This window comes from Doryrhamphus excisus, chromosome 9 (genome assembly GCF_030265055.1).
Source record: "Doryrhamphus excisus isolate RoL2022-K1 chromosome 9, RoL_Dexc_1.0, whole genome shotgun sequence".
In the NCBI taxonomy this organism is placed as follows: domain Eukaryota; kingdom Metazoa; phylum Chordata; class Actinopteri; order Syngnathiformes; family Syngnathidae; genus Doryrhamphus; species Doryrhamphus excisus.
Genome location: NC_080474.1, coordinates 13,797,861 through 13,811,000, shown reverse-complemented (window position 1 = coordinate 13,811,000; position 13,140 = coordinate 13,797,861). Strand labels below are relative to the sequence as shown.

At 40.3% G+C, this 13,140-nt stretch overlaps 1 long non-coding RNA gene across 1 annotated transcript; it reads right to left on the bottom strand.

Annotated features, from left to right (window-relative positions):
* Nucleotides 1–5,222: 5,222 nt before the first annotated feature.
* LOC131136252 (uncharacterized) lies at nt 5,223–12,557 on the bottom strand. The gene is made up of 4 exons (XR_009131714.1): nt 12,492–12,557; nt 10,344–10,535; nt 9,552–9,656; nt 5,223–5,631 (listed from the first exon to the last, which is right to left on the bottom strand). It is a non-coding gene; the product is annotated as an uncharacterized LOC131136252 (long non-coding RNA).
* Nucleotides 12,558–13,140: the final 583 nt, after the last annotated feature.

The window sequence follows — 13,140 nt, the reverse complement described above, 5'->3', positions numbered from 1 at the left end:
TGGCTCATTTGGTTATGTAAGGTACATCAACATACATTGTACGTACACATAATCCTCAATACATTTGAAAATAAATAGATGTTCTGCATTTTTGTAGTGGGTAGATCATTTTGACTCGGTCATTTTAAAAGTAGCTCGCATGCTGAAAAAGTGTGAGCACCCCTGTTGTAGAGCATGTATTTCAATGGGAAAGATGCAGGCTGAGTTCTTATAAAATGCACTTTTTTCTGCTCTCTTCTATTGTGCAGTTTCATCATCACCTGATTGTGCCTCTCATGCAAAAAATTAAAAGATGTATAAACATGTCTTTGGGAGCGAAGTTGCCTTCCTAGCTGTAGTCTGATACGTCTCTTGTATTGCATGTCATTATACAGGTGTACCTAATGTTGTGGCCAGCGAGCATTTTTTGTTGTTCCTTCAGCTGCAGTGTTCGGGAATGAATTCTTTGATGTGAGCGACATCGTCCACTGCGAGTTCTTGCCACTGGGCCAGATGATCAAGCGGCACGTCTACAAAGAGATCCTGCGGCATTTGCTTTGTTCAGTGTAAGAGTTGTGGCAGGACAACTTGTGGCTGCCTCGCCATGATAACGCACCTCTTCACAACGCCCTGAGCATGCCACAGTTCTTGGCCGAAAAGAAGATTGCCATGCAGGAGCGACCTCACTCATCACCCGACCTGGCTTGGTGTGATGTTTTTGTCTTTCTGAAGCGCAAGGGTCAACAAGGAGACGCGTTTTGAAGACAAGATGGCTGTGACGGCAGAAGAGCCTTTTCAAGAGTGAATTAATGTTTACGCTGTACATTGTTCATATTTGATGTCATCTATTTATTCTCCACATTATTATTTATTATTTATTATTTATTATTTATTATTTATTATTTATTATTTATTATTTATTATTTATTATTTATTATTTATTATTTATTATTTATTATTTATTATTTATTATTTATTATTTATTATTTATTATTTATTATTTATTATTTATCATTTATTATTTATTATTACATGGGAGCCAAGCAACGACATTTCGTTGGCAATTTCACTGCTGTGTTATTGTGCAATGACAATAAAGAAAGTCTATGTCTATGTCTATGTCTACTTATGTACAAATTCACCTTTATTCTGTCTTTGATTTTACAGATTTTAAGGATGCTCCAAAGTGCATTTGAATGGAGTCTAAAAAAGAAGCAAACATATCAGGAATCTGTTGTTATTTGTAGCAACCACACTAGTTTTCCCACATTGGCAGCTTTCAGATAAATGCAGCACCCCCACTACTATGTCAAACCTCTGTAATCCCAACCTTGAAATGGTGCAAAAAAAGGCCACGACTCAGCAACCTCATCGTTATGTACGCCTCCAATGCAATGTAATTAAATACGGTAAGCATTAATACCAGAAACAGCATTGCAGAGTGACGGAGTCCATTGTAAACTACGGCCGAATATCATCTTTGAAAGGGCAGCTTGTTTTGTATGTATGAAGGTATACCTAATGTTGTAGCCCGATGGGTTCACCAACCAAAGAGGTTGCGGGGAAAATGTGTCACAGAGGAAACAGGATGAAGGCAACAAAAGGAGACAGGTGAGCACACAAAATAGATGGAAAATCAAACACAGGAAGTAGAATACACATTAAACAATGACAACACATTACACCAGCACCGTCCAGAAACGTTTGGACTTTTTGAAAGGGTGCCACAGTGGCAATATAAGTCAATTCACATTTCTCCTGCTAATATGACAGGAAATGAATACATATATTGCAATTGATACGCAAAGGATGGGGGTATAGGATTAAATAAGCTCTGCTTCTTCCTACTCTTTTCTGGACATGTAGAACTGTGAATTGTACTATGTGGTGTATTTCAATGTAACTTGTATGCATGTGGAAAAAATCTTGAAGCAAAAGCGCTTACATATAGGGAGCGGGGTTGCTAATAGCTGTTTCCCCACCATAATTAATGGCCACATTTGGTTACCGATGCTAAAATGCTAAAGCTACTCACCATTGAGAGACTTCCTGAAGTAACCACTTTTCTTGAGAAACTTCCGAATTGGATTTGGGATCCAACACATATGGCTGTATCTAAAAAAGATAAATCGCTGTCAATTATCAACTCCTATACCGTTTGCAGCTAGCAGCCCAAACCGGAACTCCTTTTATGTACTCTCTAGTGTGACCAACTAGAGTGGCCGTGACTAGAGGCGGGCGGCGAGGGAATACATTAAAACCGAACATTTTCACGAGAACTACAAAATCCAAAGAAATACAGCTGAATAGGTGCAGATTCTGGAAGAACTATAAAGCTTTGTGTGCTGGTTATTGTGTGTACCTGCTCTATAGGAGTCAACAACTCAATACAAAGTGCCAAAAAATGAGCATATGGTAATAAAATCACTTTCATTCATCATTTATATTCGATCACAATTATTCCATGCATGTAAATTATCATTGTAAAACTATAAAAAGTTTTTTTTGCGTTAACATTTTCAACAATTTTCAACCTTAACCACTAAAATATGCTGGCTGAAGTTCCACTGTATGTATATATTAGTTTAAGAGCATATAAGGAAGAGCACACCGTGATAAAGACGAGGGGAGGACTCTCACTGACATTTCTATAAAGCCGACAGCCGCCCGGCCTGTGATGGAATATTTTAATCCGGCAAAAGCTCAGCCGTCTTAAGCGGCCCTCTCGTCAGAGAGCGGTGCACTCTGGAGAGGGAGCTGCTTAAGATGAGCTCATCGCTTTGCTCGTCAACCTTCATCCGCCATGATCTAAGCCCCGGAGCCGCAGGAAGAACAGGTCTCTTGCTAGTATCCCCTCGTCCCCGAATGATGTCATCTGTCGCCTAATGTGTCTCACGGACAGGTGTGTTTTATGGACACTAAACGTCTCATTTTGTGGTAATACTGTACTTTACGGCTCTGTGTGATTTTACTGTATGACTCATAATATAATATACTAAGTTCTATGTGAAGTATTTCCATAATGCCTCATATTAACTCTCTAACAAGATCTCAGTGTATAGACTGGTCATATATCTCATCTTGTTTCATATTATCGACATACTGTATTGTATATAACTCTGGGAAAAACTGTTGATTTTGTTAATACTTGGGTTGTTTATATTGTTTATTTTTCTATATTATGTATTTTGTACTGCTTAATTGACTCTGTACTCTTGCTGCTGTGCAATACAAATTTCCCCACTGAGGGACGAATAAAGGCATATCTTAATTTTAATCTTAATATCTTAACAAGTCACGTTGATTGATACTAATAATATGCTTCGCTCCAAACAACACAACATGTGCAACAACACAAAAATGAAACGCAAGTTGATTTTTCAGTAGGCGACTCTTGGTGGAAAAGGCTTGGAGACCCCTGGTCTTAGGTGACTCCAACTGTCCTTGAACAGTACCCTCATACTAGATATACTGCATTTTAAAAGACCCTTTTTCAAGAGTTTTTGAGCAAAATCAACAGCATTAAATAATCAGTGAAATATGAAATGTATCTCTTAGCTGATGGACAGTTGTTTGATGACAGTGCCTCACTGATCACCATTTTAAAATCATCATTGTCGTTGTTTGCTGAAAACATTCGAGACATTTTTTTTCTGAATGAGTCTCCAGTGAGTCATAGCGCCTCTCCTAGACTGGCATGTGTGAGTGACAGGAAGAAATGCTCTAGTTATGCCTGGGAAGAAGTCACACGCTGGTCTTAAACCCTGAATGAATATTGGACTATTCTAGTGAAGAAATACCATCTTATATTCAGTTATATTCCGCTCCAACATGGTCACTCAGGTATTATTAGCTTTGCCAAATGTAAAAGTGTAACAGATAGATGGTTTGGCACAAAATGTAGTGACGGGTGTAGTGTATGTGGTGAGCAAAAACCCATTACATTTAGGTGAGGATTTGAATAAACGCATAAACACATCAACTCATTTTCATTTTCTTACTGTTATAGTCCACTTGTATTGGGGCCAAGTGGTACAGTGACCAATCAGATGTAGAGTGAAACATTATGGCCAACTAGAGCTTGGAAAACAAACATAAACATAATGGGAGGTTCAGGCCACAGGAGATTCACCACGCCTGAATATTCCAAGTTGGAACTTCTATAGAGAGGAGAAAACAGGCACAGATTGGATTTGGGTATTGGTGTGTGTGTGTGCTGCCATCTCTCTGTGTGTTATCTCTTAACCGCCTGGGTGAAAGGCTTCCCTCCTGGCCTGGTTCTAAAGGGGGGGAACCACACATAAATGCTGTGTGCATCTAAGAGTCTAATGGACTCACTGCCAGCAACGTACACACACATACACTTTGGCCGGGTTTTGATGCATTCTGGTTAGTCCCAAGAAAAAAGAGGCAGGCCTGTCATTCATGGAAATGGATACAATGATGGAGGTTCACTGCAGGTGCATATTCAACATGGAACCACCATATACAGCAGGGGTCTCAAACTCAATTTACCTGGGGGCAACTGAAGCTAGGGTCTGGGCAAGGCTGGGCCGCATCAGGTTTTCCCCCCAAAAAAACAATGCGTTTATTAAAAACAGAAAAATATACAAACTTTTTCAGTGCTTTGGTTCCGATTTTCTATAATAAAAGCTCTGATAAAACATTCCACTGTTCTCAAATATCTTCATTTTTTTCTGCACAAAATAAGATGAAAAATAAATAAACAAATCAAGAATAAAGAAAATCAATCAATCAGTAATAAATAAATATAATAATAATAATAAAACAGCAAATAATAAAAACTTAACAAACCCCATATAGTTGGTGGGTAGACTAATTATTTTTTTCAGATTAAAATTAACAAAGCATTATTAGAGCCCTGTAGACATGACAAAACGACTATAGTCACATTTATACTTTTTTTTATTTACAACATATTGCGCAACTGCAGGGTCTTGAGATACATGCTAACCCGCAAACTAGAGAGCTAGCGACCTAAACGGTAGGCATTGGGAGGATAACTATTAACAGTTATTTAACCTTTAACATGAACATTAATCAAACGTAATCATTTTTTCTGGGTACATGATACCATACAGCATCCATATCAAACTTGCGCGGGCCGCACTAACATTAAACTTTCATATCAAAGCGGGGGCCTCAAACTAGTGTCCTGCGGGCCACATTTTCCCCGCGGGCCGCATGTTTGAGACCCCTGATATACAGTAAGTATTCCCACCTACGGACTCTGTCAAATAATAATAATAATAATAAAATGTAATTTATAAATGGAACTTCCCTAACTCTAAATATTCTACTACTATATTACATTAACGATCGATTCCTTAAAACGGAAGTTCCTGTACCCCGGAACCCTGCAGTGGGAGGCTTGTTAACACACTCTTTGCCACTGTGGAAGATTAGACTGCCGTGTTAAGCCCGAACCCGACTCTGCCCTTATCTCCATCCCCTATATTCACTCGCTCACTGTCGCCATCCTTTGTTGTCATTTCATTAACACCTTTCTCCTTCATCGTGACCCTTCACTACGCTGACGGCCCTCTTTGGCTTTTACTCCTCTCTCCACGTTGCTACACCTCTCCATCGGCCATATTTGAATGTCAGGTGTGAGCTGGCATACGGAGAAACCTTGAGGGAGATGAGAGGGAGGTAGTGATGGGGAGAGAAAGAGAAAGGGGGTGCAGAAAGAGTGACCAGAAGCTGCCTTCCTGCTGCAACCTGCTTCAAATACTGGTCAGTCTATGGAGGTGTTCATTCAAACTGGACATGTGACTACATTGCACGGCGGTTGAGTGGTTAGCGCGAAGGCCACACAGCTAGGAGACCTGAGTTCAATTCCACCCTCGGCCATCTCTGTGTGGAGTTTGCATGTTCTCCCCGTGCATGCGTGGGTTTTCTCCGGGTACTCCGGTTTCCTCCCACATTCCAAAAACATGCTAGGTTAATTGGCGACTCCAAATTGTCCATAGGTATGAATGTGAGTGTGAATGGTTGTTTGTCTATATGTGCCCTGGGATTGGCTGGCGACCAGTCCAGGGTGTACCCCGCCTCTCGCCCGAAGACAGCTGGGATAGGCTCCAGCACCCCCTGCGACCCTCATGAGGAAAAAGCGAAATATGGTACTCTAACACCTTGGGTGTATTCTTCTTTTCTTAACACCGCCTATCTGAACTGATGCCTGCGAGACCCTTGTGAGGATAAGCGGTAGAAAATCAATGAATATTAGAGTTAAGATATTGAAATAAAATGAATAAAATGTTTTTTCTCTGTGAAAAATACATTGGCAGCTGTACCGATGTAAATGGCAGTAATCTTAGTAACATTTGTTGGTAGTTCCAGTAGCTATTAATAGGATAGGATCAAGCACCTCCACGACCCTCGTTGTGGATATGCGGTAAGTTTCACCCAAATAAATCGGAATGACTCACCAAACCTGCACACTCCCAAAAACACCCACCGAAACTTCATGTTTTTTGGCCAAATTACCTCAAAATTTGGTACACACCTTTAGGTGTATGAAATGTAATGCACAGCTATCCACATCCTGTAATATGTTATTTAATGTTAGTAATGTCAATTAACTAATTATTGTTTGTCTCCTTTTCCACGTACGTATCCACAAAGTACCATTATGTATTCCCAAGCGAGCAGCTGGGAAAGCAGCATTCCAAGAGACACACGCCCTTAGCATGGTGGACAAATATACTTTGTTCCCATGCACATTGTGAATTTAAGAAATAAAATGGTTGATTATTGACATAAAATGGAACCAATTGGTCGTTCATTATTGAGGGATACATGGAATAAAGTGAAACATGAGAAATGTCATTTCCTCCAAACTGAGATCAAGTTTCTGGGTCACAAAGACTCCGCCCAAGGCATAACGCAGATCCAGACAAAATGAGTGCATTGAAGCAGTGGCCCATCCCCAGTACCGTAAATGAGCTCTGGTCTTTCTAAGGCTTTTGGAGCTACGACAGGAGATTTGTTGAGGGCTTTTTCTAAGATGGTAGGACACCTTCATTATGCTGTTCATACACGTATCAACAGTGACGTGCAGGGAATTCACCGGTTGCTTTGGAGTTTTTTTTTAATGTTAATACAGATTGCTCATTAAGAGGATAAACAAAAAAAGCGACTAATTCACTTTTGCTAAAAAAGGTTTTCAGTCCCATTTTATTTTTTGTTAACTAAAAAACATTTGTGTACACACCTTTTAACTGCATTTAAGGTACATGCACCCTCCATCTCCAGGAAGAGTTATGACACTTTGTTGTAAAAGTCTGATCACTTCCTGGTGAGTTTGGGTATTTAAACCTCCATCTTGGCAGTTAACATTATGCTTTCTTTCAGCACAGCATAAAATATTTTGCTATTGACTTATTTGTAAAGGCAGCACGGCGGTCGAGTGTTTAGCGCGCAGACCTCACAGCTAGGAGACCAGGGTTCAATTCCACCCTTGACCCTCTCTGTGTGGAGTTTGCATGTTCTCCCCGTGCATATGTGGGTTTTCTCCGGGTACTCCGGTTTCCTCCCACATTCCAAAAACATGCTAGGTTAATTGGCGACTCCAAATTGTCCATAGGTATGAATGTGAGTGTGAATGGTTGTTTGTCTATATGTGCCCTGTGATTGGCTGGCGACCAGTCCAGGGTGTAACCCGCCTCTCGCCCAAAGACAGCTGGGATAGGCTCCAGCACCCTCGCAGCCCTCGTGAGGAAAAGCGGGAGAAAATTAATGAATGAATTATTCGTAAAATTATCTGTAACCGGCACTGCTTTTTGTGTATTTTAATAAAGTTCAAACACATCCCCACCCCTTCAGGATGCTGTGGGACTGTATTATATTGACTGGTAGGTGGGGCTTGTGTACTAAGCTGAGAAGCCACGCTCACGATGGCCTCATCTTTTTCGGTTTCTGTCCTGTGTTTGAGCATGAATTCTGCAAATTCAGCAATTTTTACTTAAGAAAATGTTAAAAACAATTGGAATCATGCAAAGAGAAGGTGATAGCCTCAGGGGGCTGAGCGTAATGATTAAAATTAAATTTAAATTTAAATTAAAAGTATGCAGCTCCTTGCGTTAAAATGGGTGGTTATCAAAAAGCTTTGGAGTTACTTCCAGTGTTCACCATCATCCATCCATCTTCTATGATGTTTATCCTCGCTAGGGTTACTGAAGGTATGCTGGACCCTATCCAGCAAGAGACATGGTACACCCTAGACTACTTGCCAGACAATCATTCACACTCATATTCATAGTAGAATTTCCAATTAAAATAACATATGTTTTTGTAATGTGGGAGAAAACACACGCATGGAAAGAACATGCAAACTCCACACAGAGATACCCAGCAGATATTTGAACCCAGATTGTAACCACTACACCACTGTGCGGACCAGTTCACAATCATCACGGACAATAACCCATTGTGGCGCCTTCATACTGCAGACTTGGGAGCAAGTGAACATCTGCGAGTGGCTCAGCTGGCTGTGTTTGATTTTGATGTAATGCTGTGGCTGATTCCCTCTCATGCCAACCAGCGCCTAATGAGCTGGAACCAACCAGTGATGGTTGAATATGGTGGTTGTGTGGCAATGTGCAATTCATTGAAGACAGGGACAGTTTTAGGACGAGACTTAGGCTATGTTCACACTGGTATGATGCCCAAATCCCAATAGGAAAATGTAGTCACATTCCCAGAAAAATGCAACTTGGTAATAGTAATTATTTTTTTAATATTTTTTTTTCATTCATTCATTCATTTTCTACCGCTTTTTTCTCATGAGGGTCGTGGGGGTGCGGGAGCCTATCCCAGCTGTCTTCGGGCGAGAGGCGGGGTATACCCCGGACTGGTCGCCAGCCAATCACAGGGCACATTTAGACAAACAACCATTCACACTCACATTCATACCTATAAACAATTTGGAGTCACCAATTAACCTAGCATGTTTTTGGAATGTGGGAGGAAACCGGAGTACCTGGAGAAAACCCACATATGCACGGGGAGAACATGCAAACTCCAAACAGAGATGGCCAAGGGTGGAATTGAACCCTGGTCTCCTAGCTGTGAGGTCTGCACGCTAAACACTCAACCGCCGTGCCGCCCTCATTTTTTTTTTTTGTAATTTAATTTTTTTTCATTTGAACATGCATCAGATTACAATTGAATGCATCACATAATCAGTTCACAGTTCCACATGTCCAAAAGGAGTAGGAAGAAGCAAAGCTTATTAAATCCTACCCCTCCATCTGGTACTTTTACAATCGGTAACTTTCCTAATATAGTTTAAGTTTTTTATTATTTTTTGTTTTTATCACGTACTGAAGTACGAGGTGATATGACCATACAATGACATAATGGGTACCATAGCAAGTGTCAATATAGTGATATGTGTCGCACATCATGACTAGTTCAAGACACTTCATCCTTGTGTAAACAGATTACTTTGCATTGGTAATTAAGAAGAAAGCGGGTAGGAATTTTGGCTATGATTTTGGGTGGCTATCTGTGAGTACCTTTCTCCAAACTTGCATGGCAAAACACACCTTTTGACCTGAATGTTCAGGTCTCAGCTGGCCTGGGAACACATCAAGATCAGGGAGAGGGATGCCTGGGCTTCTTGTTCTTGGATGCTGCCCCCGTGGCCCGACCTCGGATAGGTACATGGATGAATAGATGGATAACACATGAACATTATATTTGGTTGGGATTAAAGACTACATAGAAACAGACCAGCCACATACGTATGCTAGCATGTGAGCACAAATGTAATTTGAAAAAAAAAATAGAACATCCCATCGGGATTATATCTGTATATATTTGACAGAAGACAAGAAATTATATTTTACATTGAATCACTAATGTTTGCAATGTACTAGGCCGCTGCAATGTTCCTTCCATTTTTCTCCGCCTTTCCCTGACTCAGTTCCTCCGGGCTGAAATTACAAATAAAATGACTAATAACCCGACTTTGTCTCTTTAAATTATCACTACCCTCTATTTGGACCTTCCCCCACCTGACACATGCACACACATACACCGAGTTAGAGGTGAGGACCTCTTCCAGTCTAACTAAATGCCGTGCACTCCACTTCATTCTGGAGCATATGAATGGGCCGAGGGGTTGTCAGAATGCAATCTGCCTGCTGATGCGTTCACAAAGAGCGACAGCACAGATCTAAAGATAATGTGGCATATTTTAACAGGACAGGAGGCGCTGTTTATCTTACTTTATATATATATATATATATATTATATATATATATATATATATATATATATATATATATATGCACCTACTGTATTTCCTGCTTCTCTGCACAGGACCGTTTACCTACCTCGACGGACAAACGGGAGGACTATTTTGAGTTCCAGGGCTTGACTTCCTCATCACTCAGGGGGATTAAGACTCCAAAAGCTTCTCTCTCATATAGCTCCCTCCCTCGTGCGCTTCTTCAAACTTCTGCAGTCGGTGGTGGCTTTGCTATATACTTGAGTTATTTATCACTCCGCAGCAGTGATGGAGGAGTCTGCAGGGGGAGTTGAAGGGGGGAGACAGAGGGAGGAGAGACGCTGATATGCTGCCAAGCTGGAAGTAAAACTCTCTTGCCCTGTCAGAATCTGATTGGATTGTTCTCTCATCTACTAACAACACATACAACTTGATCGAAATGTACATTAGATTTATGTTGTTTAACCCCTTTTGTAAATTACATCTATTTTATAAATGTGAAAACTTTCAAATGATGGCTATAAGACAATAACAAATAGGATTGGGTGATATTTTTTCTATGCCGGTATAGATTCTTCCAGTGATAAGAAAATGACTTATATATAAATGATAAACGTATAAACAAGTGGATGACTGTGTGCCGTGGCAGATAAATAAGATGAATCAAAATACTGTCATCGTGAAGAGAAGGAAGGAAGGAAAGAACGTTCGTGTGTGGAAGTATTTACTCTGCAGGCCGCTCAATCGTGGCAGAAAATCATTATAAGCGCTGAACAATCCCCTCCCGACCGAAACAGTTTGAAATAGCAATGAATGGAAGCTAGTAGGGGTTAGCTTCGTTTTGCACACTCTAAAACTAAGCATGAGTGTTTAAATCCTAAAGAAACCCTATTTTAAAAATGATTAGCAATTTAACATACTTGCTCAGACACACATTAGATAGTAATATCATCAAATTACGTTCTAATTTGCTGTACTTTTGTAGTAAAAATGGTTTTTAACCAGATTCTGTGAATTAATAAATAACCGTGATAGCAACAAATCAGGCTGCATGCCGTACGAGTGGTTAGCGCGCAGGCCACACAGCTAGGAGACCCAAGTTCGATTCCATCCTCGGCCATGTCTGTGTGGAGTTTGCATGTTCTCCCCGTGCATGTGTGGGTTTTCTCCGGGTAATCCGGTTTCCTCCCACATTCCAAAAACATGCTAGGTTAATTGGTGACTCCAAATTGTCCATAGGTATGAATGTGAGTGTGAATGGTTGTTTGTCTATATGTGCCCTGTGATTGGCTGGCAACCAGTCCAGGGTGTACCCCGCCTCTCGCCCGAAGACAGCTGGGATAGGCTCCAGCAGCCCCACGACTAAAAATTAATATGAGGCATTTCCTCGGACCACTAATTTTCCATTAGGTCTCTCAGGTCCAATTTCCAAAGTCTTCCTCGAAACATTAAAGCTGTTACAGCTGCAAATGAGTGGGATTTGCTTCTATTTTCACTTCCTGTAGCAAATGAGGACATGTGCCAATATTTACCTGTACTTATGGTTTGGGGCGTTACTCAAGGAAATGTTTTAGGCCCACCATAAGTCATCAAAAAATCTCAGAGACACAGTTCCAAAATCAGCGATATTGATTATTTATGGAACATTTTTCACAGTTTAAGAACACTACAGTTTTTAGGATGGATCAGAGACACTTTGACTGCAGAGGGAACCTGGGTGAGGCACTTGCGGTTGGTTGTTGGTGATTTTTCAAAGCCCCTACCCCCTTACCTCTACCCACGCCCGTACTGATGTTGCCATCTGTGAATCCAATTCCCAGTGTGATGGATTGGGAGGCAAATTGACAGTGTCACATTTCATATCACAGCAAAGCGTAGCGAGACCAGGAGCAGGGTTGCAGTCTAATAAAGACAGGCCAGTGTGTGTGTGTAAAGGTAGTGTGTGTGTGTGTGTGTGTGTGTGTGTGTGTGTGTGTGTGTGTGTGCGCGTGTACATGAAAGAGAAGCACCAAGCCTGACATGCCACAGTGCATTAGAAAGTGGAGATGCTGACTAAGTTTGCTGTGTCAATCCAGGATTGGACAAGCTAAATGGTAGTGATGTGGGCAATATGTCATATGCCATATGTCAAAGTAGCAAAGCCTCAAATAACACATGCTACACACTACACACTAATTATAATAAATTGTCCTGTCAAATTTTAAACACATCGTTTAGAGAACAAATAATGAGTGTAATGTGCCATAAAACTCACCTTTAAGTTGTTGTCACTTGATTCAAACTATACTATTTTTTACGAACCTAGCCGCTAAAAGTACAGCACTTCCGCTATTGGTCAGGTGCATTCTGGGAAGGGATTGTATACAGTTGCATTTCTTTGACTTTGTTGTATAAATAATGATAAAATTATTTTATATATAATTATTATTACTGCAAAAACTGCTAGTCTAAGGGATGCAGAGATTACATATAATGTTGAATATATAAAATTTGGTTCATAGTCGATAGAATACCCACGCAACCCGTACAAGTGGCATAAATAATGAATGGATGGATTTGGTTGTCCAATACACTCCAATGTGTTAGTGGGCTTCAACTGCCCTCTAGCGGTCATATGTAAATCTCACCGGATGTTGTTTCGTTTTTATTATTTAAACATTATTTCTCGTTTTATTTATTTATTTTTAAATAATAAAACCTCCATATGTTTTATTTGCGTTATCCAGAAAGACACAGGATTTTTTTTCTTCTTTGTTACTGGCTACCATGTTCTTGTGAGGCAGTAAATCTTAATTCATTCATTTTCTGCTGCTTATATTGTCAAGTTTTTATCATCATAAGATCTTCACCACAATCATGCCCAAATAAATTAATACTTTTCTTAATTTTTACAATGGATAATC